Below are 9,350 nucleotides of genomic sequence, written 5' to 3'. Positions count from 1 at the left end.
CGACAAGATCGTTTTCACAAGATTCAAGAGGACGTCGCAAATAAAAACGTTCACCGCGAGTTTTCCAGCATCGTCGATTTAGTTTCACTCAGTCATAGCAAGACCTCAGCGGAATTGGACAAGAGGGCCCGGATGTAAAATTCTCCTTCCCTTTTTCCACTTGTTGAACCGCTTCATCAATCGTATCTACGCTGTCCATGCAGTTGTCCTGAGTCTGATGATCCCTTCAGTAGCTCTTGGGAAGTATGATCCGATGTTCCGTGCATTCGTATTCTTAATACACGAACTCCTACGACTTAATATTCGAGATATTCGACCAAATTTGGATCATCTCAGTACTTAGAATAGCGAAGTCGTATATCTGGCCCTTCAGAATCATATCATTGAAAGAAATACCATTCACTCGTTGTATTCCATGTTGGGCGAATTTGCTCTGGGTTTCCCATGATCTCAAATATTCGTTGACTTCGCCTTCTCCTGTGTAATTCGGTGGGGATACCCTTTCAACTCGAATTCTGTTAGCAGTGCGTTCACTCGCTCTCGAAGACCTGGTTCAATGGCGATGATAGCTGTTTTGGAATTGTCAACTCTTCGCGTCGTCTTCTCGAGCATCTTGCTAGATCGTTTGTCGGCCTCCGTTTCTGATTATGGCTCTAGGGTTGTACTACTACTTTTTGGTTCCTGGTAGTCCTCTGAACACCCAGTATCATGAAAACTACAAAGTAGGATCATGCGCCCGATCCACGCAAAGGTAAATTCAAACAAAAATTTGGTTCGCAAAACTCTCATTGCTTGGATCGAAATGTGTAACCGAATTATGAGTAAGCGTAAAACCCACCTTACTCCATCCTTCCTCTTTCTTAGACAAGGCATTCTTTAACTTCAAATAACGCTGTGACAATAAAGCTCAGATTTGTGAGAGAATATCTGAAGCGTCAATATTTTCCCGACCAATACCACGATGAATGTTTTCCGCCATTTTGCCAGAGTTGCCATATCGAACAGACGACAGTGATGAACGATGTACCGATTCTTGCTTACACCGGTTCAGCTCTGTTAGTCCAAGTGCCCCTATACGAACACCAAATGGCTGATAAAGCTTCCAGGAAAGAACGAACAAGTGAAAAATACAACGCCCACAAACAGTACACAACTTTTTAGCGAATTGAATAATGAAGCTGAGCTTTGCATTTACCCGTGATATAACGTGAGTGTAATAGTTTCCGAATGTCAGTTGTGAGTGAAATAATACACTAAGGTCTCTGGTAACTGACACTTTCTCTATTATGATATGATAGAGCATTTGTACACTCTGAGAGCCAGTAAACTGCTATTACACCAATTACAGAATGCATTGGAATGTCGCTGAAGTTCGATACAATCCTCTATAGACCGCACAACGAGAAATTGTTCTCATCAGTATAACATAGCAAACGTCATTGACAAATAAAGAAAAAAGCAACGATCCGAAATTGCTCCCTTGAGGTACAAGAATCATAACAAAAACTGAACATGTCTAGGAAACAACAGTAACCCAACCAAACATTCGAGTGTAACGCCATGTATATAGTAAGGAAAAATACGCCATGGGTTATGGAGACCATTTTATGGTATTTTAATGGTTGTGAAATTTATAACGGGCCATATTCATGATCTTTTTAAGGGGTCGTATGGTGTTTGAGCCCGTGAGAATTTGCTCGGGATGCCAAACCAAGTTTCGACTGCATTTGTTCTCATCAGCTTAAACATAACATCTTCTCTTGCGGGACATCATTCTGGACTAGATGTTTGCTCAGGAACACAAATTGTATCTCCGTCTTTGAAGCTAGCGTCAATCCGGTGCTAGCTAAGTTTTGTCACTAAGTTAGTGTCGGATACTGATGAGACGAAGTCGTAACGCAAATTCCATAACGAATTTAACTTTGTTCCCGCCGGCAGAGATTTTGGCTTTGAACATTCGAAAAAATTTCAATTGACGTACTTCATTTTATTCCATACGCCTTGGCATTCGCATTCGAGTTATCGGAACTTCGATTCCGCCCACTTTGAAAACAGAAACGTTCCGATCCGTAGCATGCAAAGTATAACTTGACCAACTTCCACGAATCTTCGAATCGAATTACTGCTCAAATACGTTACGATTTTGACTGTTCTGTTGAACCCACTTTAGTATGGTCAACCGTTGCACAGTGGGAAAAAACGCAACTTCATTCAATGGCTTGATAGAAGGCTAAGCGTGTCCAGGTAACCAACAGGCATTAGTGTATGCAGTGAAATAGCATATAATTTGCATTTCAAATGCTTCTTGCTGTATATTAGCATTCTTTATGCATAACTGTTGTTAAACAGTATTCGAAAAACTGTTTAAAAACTTCCTGTCAGTAAGCAGCATTCTGAATGCACAACAGCAGTGAAAAAGCATTATAATGGCACAGCAGTAATGTAGCTGTATATTTTGCCAAAGGAGACTTTTAAATTGAATTTAGTACGACTTAAATGCTTATCAGGAAGCCGTTAAGATACGTTTTGCATGCCTATTGGTTATCTGGGTGGTTATCGAAAATGCGTACTCCTTATGTAAAATGTCTGGAGAGTTGCTTGCAGGTATTTAAAATTACCGTAAAGTACGCTATCACGCTCCATTCCTTTTTTCCTAGTGTTTATTTTTCAATAACTATGCAAATTGTGCGAAAGTTAAATAGGGGCCACCGTATCTGGTGTTTCTTATGCAAAAAGTTCAAAGATTCTATAGAATGTAGTAGAATTGTCTGCATAAAATGTTTTACCCATAAAATGTAAAAAAACCATTACCCATAAAATGTTTGTTATTATTTTACCCATAAAATGTTTTACTGTCTTACCCCAATTCTCGCTAAAATTGGGTTTTTTAGTTAAGCTTTACTCAACATTTCGGAAGTAAACTCAATGCGGCTGATCAAAAGTAATGTTTCTTATACAAAGGAAGCCCAAGGAATGGATTGTAGATATATAGAATGATCGCACGAAACGCATGAACCCGTTCTACCCCGATTCTTCTTAAAATCCGTTTTATCCTTATTCTTTCCATAATTCAATTTTGAAGATAAACCAGGTTTTACATATCGGGAAGAGGTTAAATACTGCTGAACCAAAGAAGTAATTCTTATGCTAAATCATAAAGGTTTTTTGATCAGCCGCATTCAGCCTGTTTCTGAGAAGTCCAGCCAGATTTAACTTCACACTTGAGTTATGAGATGAATAGGGGTAAAACGGGCACACATGTTTCATGTGGGGTCATTGTAACTACCTTCCGTAGACTATTTCACATAAGATTTAGATTATTTCAGATTTGATTTCACTTTCAGCCCTTTATCAGAAGTTTTTAACAAGGTACAACTTCACACTTACATTATGGGAAGAATAGGGGTAAAATGGGTTCACACACTTCGTGTGATCATTTTGAGTATATTCAATAGATACCCTGGACTACTTTACATAAGAAAATTTGCTATTGATCAGCCGTTTTCAGCCTTTCTTGAAATATTGAGTCTGTACAACTTCACACATTTATTATGGGAAGATGTGGGGTAAAACGGATACATACGTTTCATGCGGTCATTCTAACCATCTTCAATCGATCCTCTGGACTTTATTGTCTAAGAATTAATGTCTTTTATCAGCCGCGTTCAGATTTTTTCTGAAATGTAAAGCCATGTTTAATTTTATACTTCAGATGCGAGAGGAATTGTAGTAAAATGGGTGCACACGTTCTGTGCGGTCATTCCAACTGTATTCAAACGATAACTGGAACTCTTTTACATACAAATTATTATTTTTCATCATTTCGCATTTAGTGTTTTACCGAAATATAGAGCCAGCATTACCTGCAAACTTAATTTGTGCGAAGAATTGGGGTAAAATTGGTACATAAGTTTCATGAGATTATTATAGCTATCTTCAATCGATTTTCTGGACTTTTTCATATAAGTAATACTAACTTTGATCAGCCGCATTCAATATTCTTCCAAGTTATGTTTTCATTCTTGAAAAGAAACTCAAACAAAAAGGGGAATTTGGGCAAAACGAGCGCGATAGCGTACCGTGCGGTGATCAATTTTTCGGACCACCTTTTCCTGGTACATTTTATCCAGCCGTTCAAAAAAAGGTGCGTTTTAGGTACATTTTTGGTTTGGTCCTAGATTATAGCAATTTTTCGCCTAATGGCCAGTAATGTGACATTTAGCACTTATTCGATTTTACTGGACAATTGTTGCAATTAACCTCGTTGAGAATGTGAATCGACAAATATTGTTTACTTCTTTATACTCCTTCGTGACGAAATATCACTTGTTTAAGTTTCTAGGTTGCTCAAATGATTGCCATGCTTGTTCCCAGAATAATAATCTCTTCCAATGATCTGTCTTTCTGTAATAATATCATACGCAATTCTGCAGAGCTGCATTCTTGAATAATACGATCAATAACTTGATCGATGACTATCACGTCACAGCTACACCTTGCCATCTGTTTTCGAAGGCGCATAACAAAATCAATAAATCGTTCGCCGGCGTTTTGACTAATCTACGAAATAAATAATATTAGACGGTTTTGCGACGTGGTTCAAAGTAATCATTTGGGCATTTGATTGGCATTTTACACCTGGAAGATTACTCAAAAGACCAAGAAGATTAGGTCCTCCAAGGTATGAATGCCAGCTGTGAACACTTCGTCGATTTCCCACCATAAAAGGTACCGGGCACGATACTCAGTATGCTTCTGCGTTTGCCCGAGCCAGTACACAGCGAAGGTGAAAATGGAGCTTAGGCTTACGGAAGTTGCCCTTATCTCGTTCGAACATGATAACGTTCAATAAGTTGACCCTGGCGAAAATATTCATTACGCTTCAAATCATTTTATTTGGCTTGAATCACTCATGCTGTTCAAAAATTAAAGTAAAAACAAACTAAATCATCCTGGGCGGTCGCGGACCCCTTTCTAAACCACCCTGGGCCGTTGCGGACCCCCCACGGTTTAACATCGATTTATATGCTGTCAATATATTATTTTCAGTTTGATACGAAAAAAAGCTTTAAATTTCAATATTCACCCAGAAAAGATTTTCCTCTTCGCGGACCCCCAGCAAAGACTTCCAGGTTTTCTGGGGGTCCGCGGACCCCAGGTTGAGAATCGCTGCACTAAATTATACAACTTATATTATTACCAAGTCAATAGTATGTGTATGTATCTTGATAATATTGTCATGTATTATTACGAATAACAACAGTGTTTTGTTTGCATTTTCTTGGAATCTTAGGTCACGTACCTTACAGTTTAAATAATAATATGATTAGATGAGCTTACCAACTATCCTCCGCTCAAATTCATCCGCAACCTTCAACAATATAGTCAATTTGATCGGTATTTTGCACCAGTCTCAGCTCAAGTATTTAAAAAAGACCAAATAAAGGGTTGGTCCCGAATGTCTTCGTCGATTTTCTATATTGATAACTCTGGCAATCAGTTTTTGTATGCAACTTAATTTGAAATACGATAGATCATTCGCGGGTACATGACTCTAAGTCATCGCGTTATAGTTAATCATATCAAACACGATTGAATTATCGTTCGAAACAAAGCCGTACAACCGAAATAAGAAAGTTAGAAACAATAAAAAAGAGAGAAAATATCAAAAAGGAAAGAGGGAAAAAGGAACAATAGCGATGTTAAATGGAAAAGAATTACGAAAGTAGTGAGAACGGCGAAGAAAGACCTATAAAGAGAGTATAAAACACAGAACGGAAGAATCGTATGGAAATGGAAAAAATCAATGGTAGAAATAGGAAGGAAATGGGAGAAAAAAAATATACATTTAATGTAATAAGCAAAAATGAAAAAAGCAAAGGCAAAAGAGGAGTGGAAAAACATTAACTACAGGAAAAGAAAACTAAAAGAGAAAAACAATGGAAAAATTAGAAACGACGAGGAACATGCTAAAAGATTAGCCGATCAAAGAAAAAAAAACAACCAAAATGAAACAATAGAAGGAGAAGTGAGAAGGAAGTTCTGAGGAAGGTAAAGAAGAAAATAGAAGGATACTGCAACAAGTGGAAAGGAAAAAGGATATGTGAACCAAGACAAAGATAAAACGATAAAAGGAAAAAAAACAGAAACAAAATTAAATGTAAAAGCAAAACCAGAAAAAAAGAAAACGAAAAAATGAAGAAAAATAAAGAGATAGTAATAGGAAACAAGCACTCGAAAAATGAAACACATTAGAAAACATTACAGAAAAGTTGAACAGAAATAATAGGAAAGTATATTACGTCAGTCGAGTTATTTGCTTGTGATAGTCGATTACTTAAGTCGATACAAAAAATCATACAAAAAATAACAGCTTCCGAAACAGAAAATCGGGTGGACAAGAGACCGAAGCGATTCAATGATTGTTTAATGCATTGTTAGATATTATTAGTTTAGATCATGAATGCTGAAACTCAAGGATCCCAAAATGCACGGATCCTGATCATGGCACTTAGGGGTATTTAATCCTGGAAGCTGAAGATCCTCTATCCTAGAGCTCAGCAATGAAAACAGAACGGTTGCAGAACGAATGGAGGGAAACAGGCGTAATAAAACTAAAAATAAATAAAGTAACAAAGGAAAGAAAGGAAAAGAAACAGGAGGAAACAGAAAGGTGGAACTTTAAAAATAATGAAAAACGAATAAAGAGAAAGTAAAAAGAGATTCGTACTTTACTCGCTAATCTCTAGTTCACAAATGGTCGGTGTTAAGTCAGACCGGACCATGTCGCAAAACATCAAAAAATGAGTTAATGATAGCACTGGATAAAGAATTTCTTCGCTTACATTCTACTTTTACCAGATTTGAAATATGAAACAATAAACAAGAATTATGGTAAAAATTATTTTCCTATTATAATGTAAAGGATGCTGCGATTCAAACTTTAAACGCGTTTTTCTCGAATTCAATGCACTGTCACTTAGTCCGGTCCGACCTAACACCGACCAAATAGCCGAAGGAATTTATTATGTAAAGGAATATAAATCTTGACTTGTTTCTTGCAATAGAATATTTAAAAAAAATGAAAGCATAAAATGTTTCAGAAAGAATTATCAACACATAAACAATTTTTAATCTGATATTTTTAATTTGAAACCTACGATCTGACATTCTCAACCATAAATCTGAAAATTGGATTTCATAATAGAAAACCCGAAGTAAGAAATTGGCAACTTAATTTCCAAAATCTGAATCTTAAGTTTCAGGAAGAATTGCAATTGTGCGAAATTTACCAAGCTTATTATATACATCTCTCAACTGACGCAAGCAAAAAAAGCAAAACATCGAAGCAACCATAGCGAAATCCCTTTTATAACGATGCTCCCTTCTAAACGCATTCAGAACCCCAATCCGAGTGACAGCCAAAGTTCAAAGTTCAATGCATCGGCAGTAATCTGCATCCATCCTGAAAAACAATTGTCGGCCTACGCAAGGACGAACACACACACACGCACACACCGAGCCTGGTTCAGCATCCGCAGCCTAGAGTACAAAACAAAAAGAGACACGACAAAAAAGCCCATTTCAAGGAAAGAACGAAAACAAATCAATGAATGGAAGCACCCAGAGCGCATGTCTATCTCCGTCCACCACTCACCACTCTGGTGAGTGTCAGCATCGTTCGTTTTCCGTCGCGTGTTGAGGCAGGCTGAGTATCCGTCGTGGTTCCGTGTCACGTGCGATGGATGGTCGCTCGTTGCGCATTCGCTAGTGAGGCTCGAAACGTCGGAAAGCATAACACGTTGTAACAGTGCAGTTTGGTGCGCGGTTGATGATCCTGTGTTCCATTTCCCACACCATCCCAAACCCCACAACAGTCAATTACAATACCCATGTCCATGTCTGATGGAAAGGGGAGAGACATAGGATGAAGGACTGCTGTATTGTGCTTCTTCAACAAACCCGGTGAGATGGGGAAGGTAGGAATCACCTGCTGGTCTCCCTAAAACTCAGCATAAATCACCTTCCTAACTTCGTTCCATTTGCATGTTGATGCACTCTCGTGTGCATTTGTCGGAACGCGGAAAACTACTACGGAACTACGAGGGACCATAAAAAAAATCTGCCACGAATGCAAATTTCTTGCTGCGTTGTTTCACGATTCGGAGAGCAGAAAAGTAGAAACATCGATAAAAATGCAATCAATTATGAGTTTGGTTTGGGTTCGATACAATTGTGTGTTGGAAAATGTTTTATTGTTTGAATCGCTATAGTTTCGAAGGCTTGGTTCCCCCCTTTTCCCATTAGCAGCGCGTCCGATGCAACAAATACATATTTATAATTCAGACAAATTATTCAACTGCCTTCGGAACGACTGCCGAGCCTTGAACAATGATTCTTTTTTTAAATGATCGGTGACTGGCTTTCCTTCCGCCGATGCACAGTTTTCCCATATGATTCCATCCAATCGAATATTTAATCTGCTTAACGGTCGTTGCGGGGTCTCTTCTGGGACATTTAACCGCGGTGTTAATTAATGCAAATGCGATTGTTTCAAACATAAGGATGGAATTTGTGTGTAATTAATTTCATTTATTGCGAAGAGAGAGGCTTCGAGAAGGCATTTGGGAATCGGAGAAATTGATAAATGATTGAATGAAGCAAAACTCAGTTGGAATATTTGATGGCTCTGCAGGACTACCACCTCTTACCCTCCCACATCACGGGGTTTCCAGAAGGTGAGAATAAATATTATGACTTTATAATTAAGTTAGAAAAAAAATCAAAGCCTATGTGTGGGGGCTGGAGGCGATTTCAGGTCACCTGAATACAAAACAATCGACTTGCCAACGACACTATGCCTCAAATATCACCTGTTTTAACAGATAGAAGCGGAAGCGATGATTTTTTATATCGAGCATGCTGCAAATATACAGAAACCCATGGCTTAAATGAAATCAAATCAATATTTCAAGACAAAATTATGATAGTAATGATGTAATGTACTCACTAACATCCTTATAACCTGTCATAATCAGCAACTTTAGAAAACAACATTTCTTTTCATCATATCACACATCTTCAAAACTAAATGCATTCAAGAAGGCAAATCTAAATAGCGAAATTGCTTTCCGCACGTGACCACACTCACATTAGTGTGAAAAAGAAAACACACAACCGTCACCATATCATTTGCCAGCAATCAACGGGCACCGATAGCTTCACGCTATTCCAGTGCATCCAAAGAACGATCACCAAAGCACTGCCGCATCAAGTGACGCCAAACGGACGCCATCTTAATTTTTTCCCCTTCAAACTTTTTCTTTTGTGATAGATAACACTACACTTTA

Source organism: Topomyia yanbarensis, chromosome 1, assembly GCF_030247195.1.
Source record: "Topomyia yanbarensis strain Yona2022 chromosome 1, ASM3024719v1, whole genome shotgun sequence".
In the NCBI taxonomy this organism is placed as follows: Eukaryota; Metazoa; Arthropoda; class Insecta; order Diptera; family Culicidae; genus Topomyia; species Topomyia yanbarensis.
The sequence above is the reverse complement of the archived record's forward strand: the minus strand, read 5'-3'. Positions refer to the sequence as shown.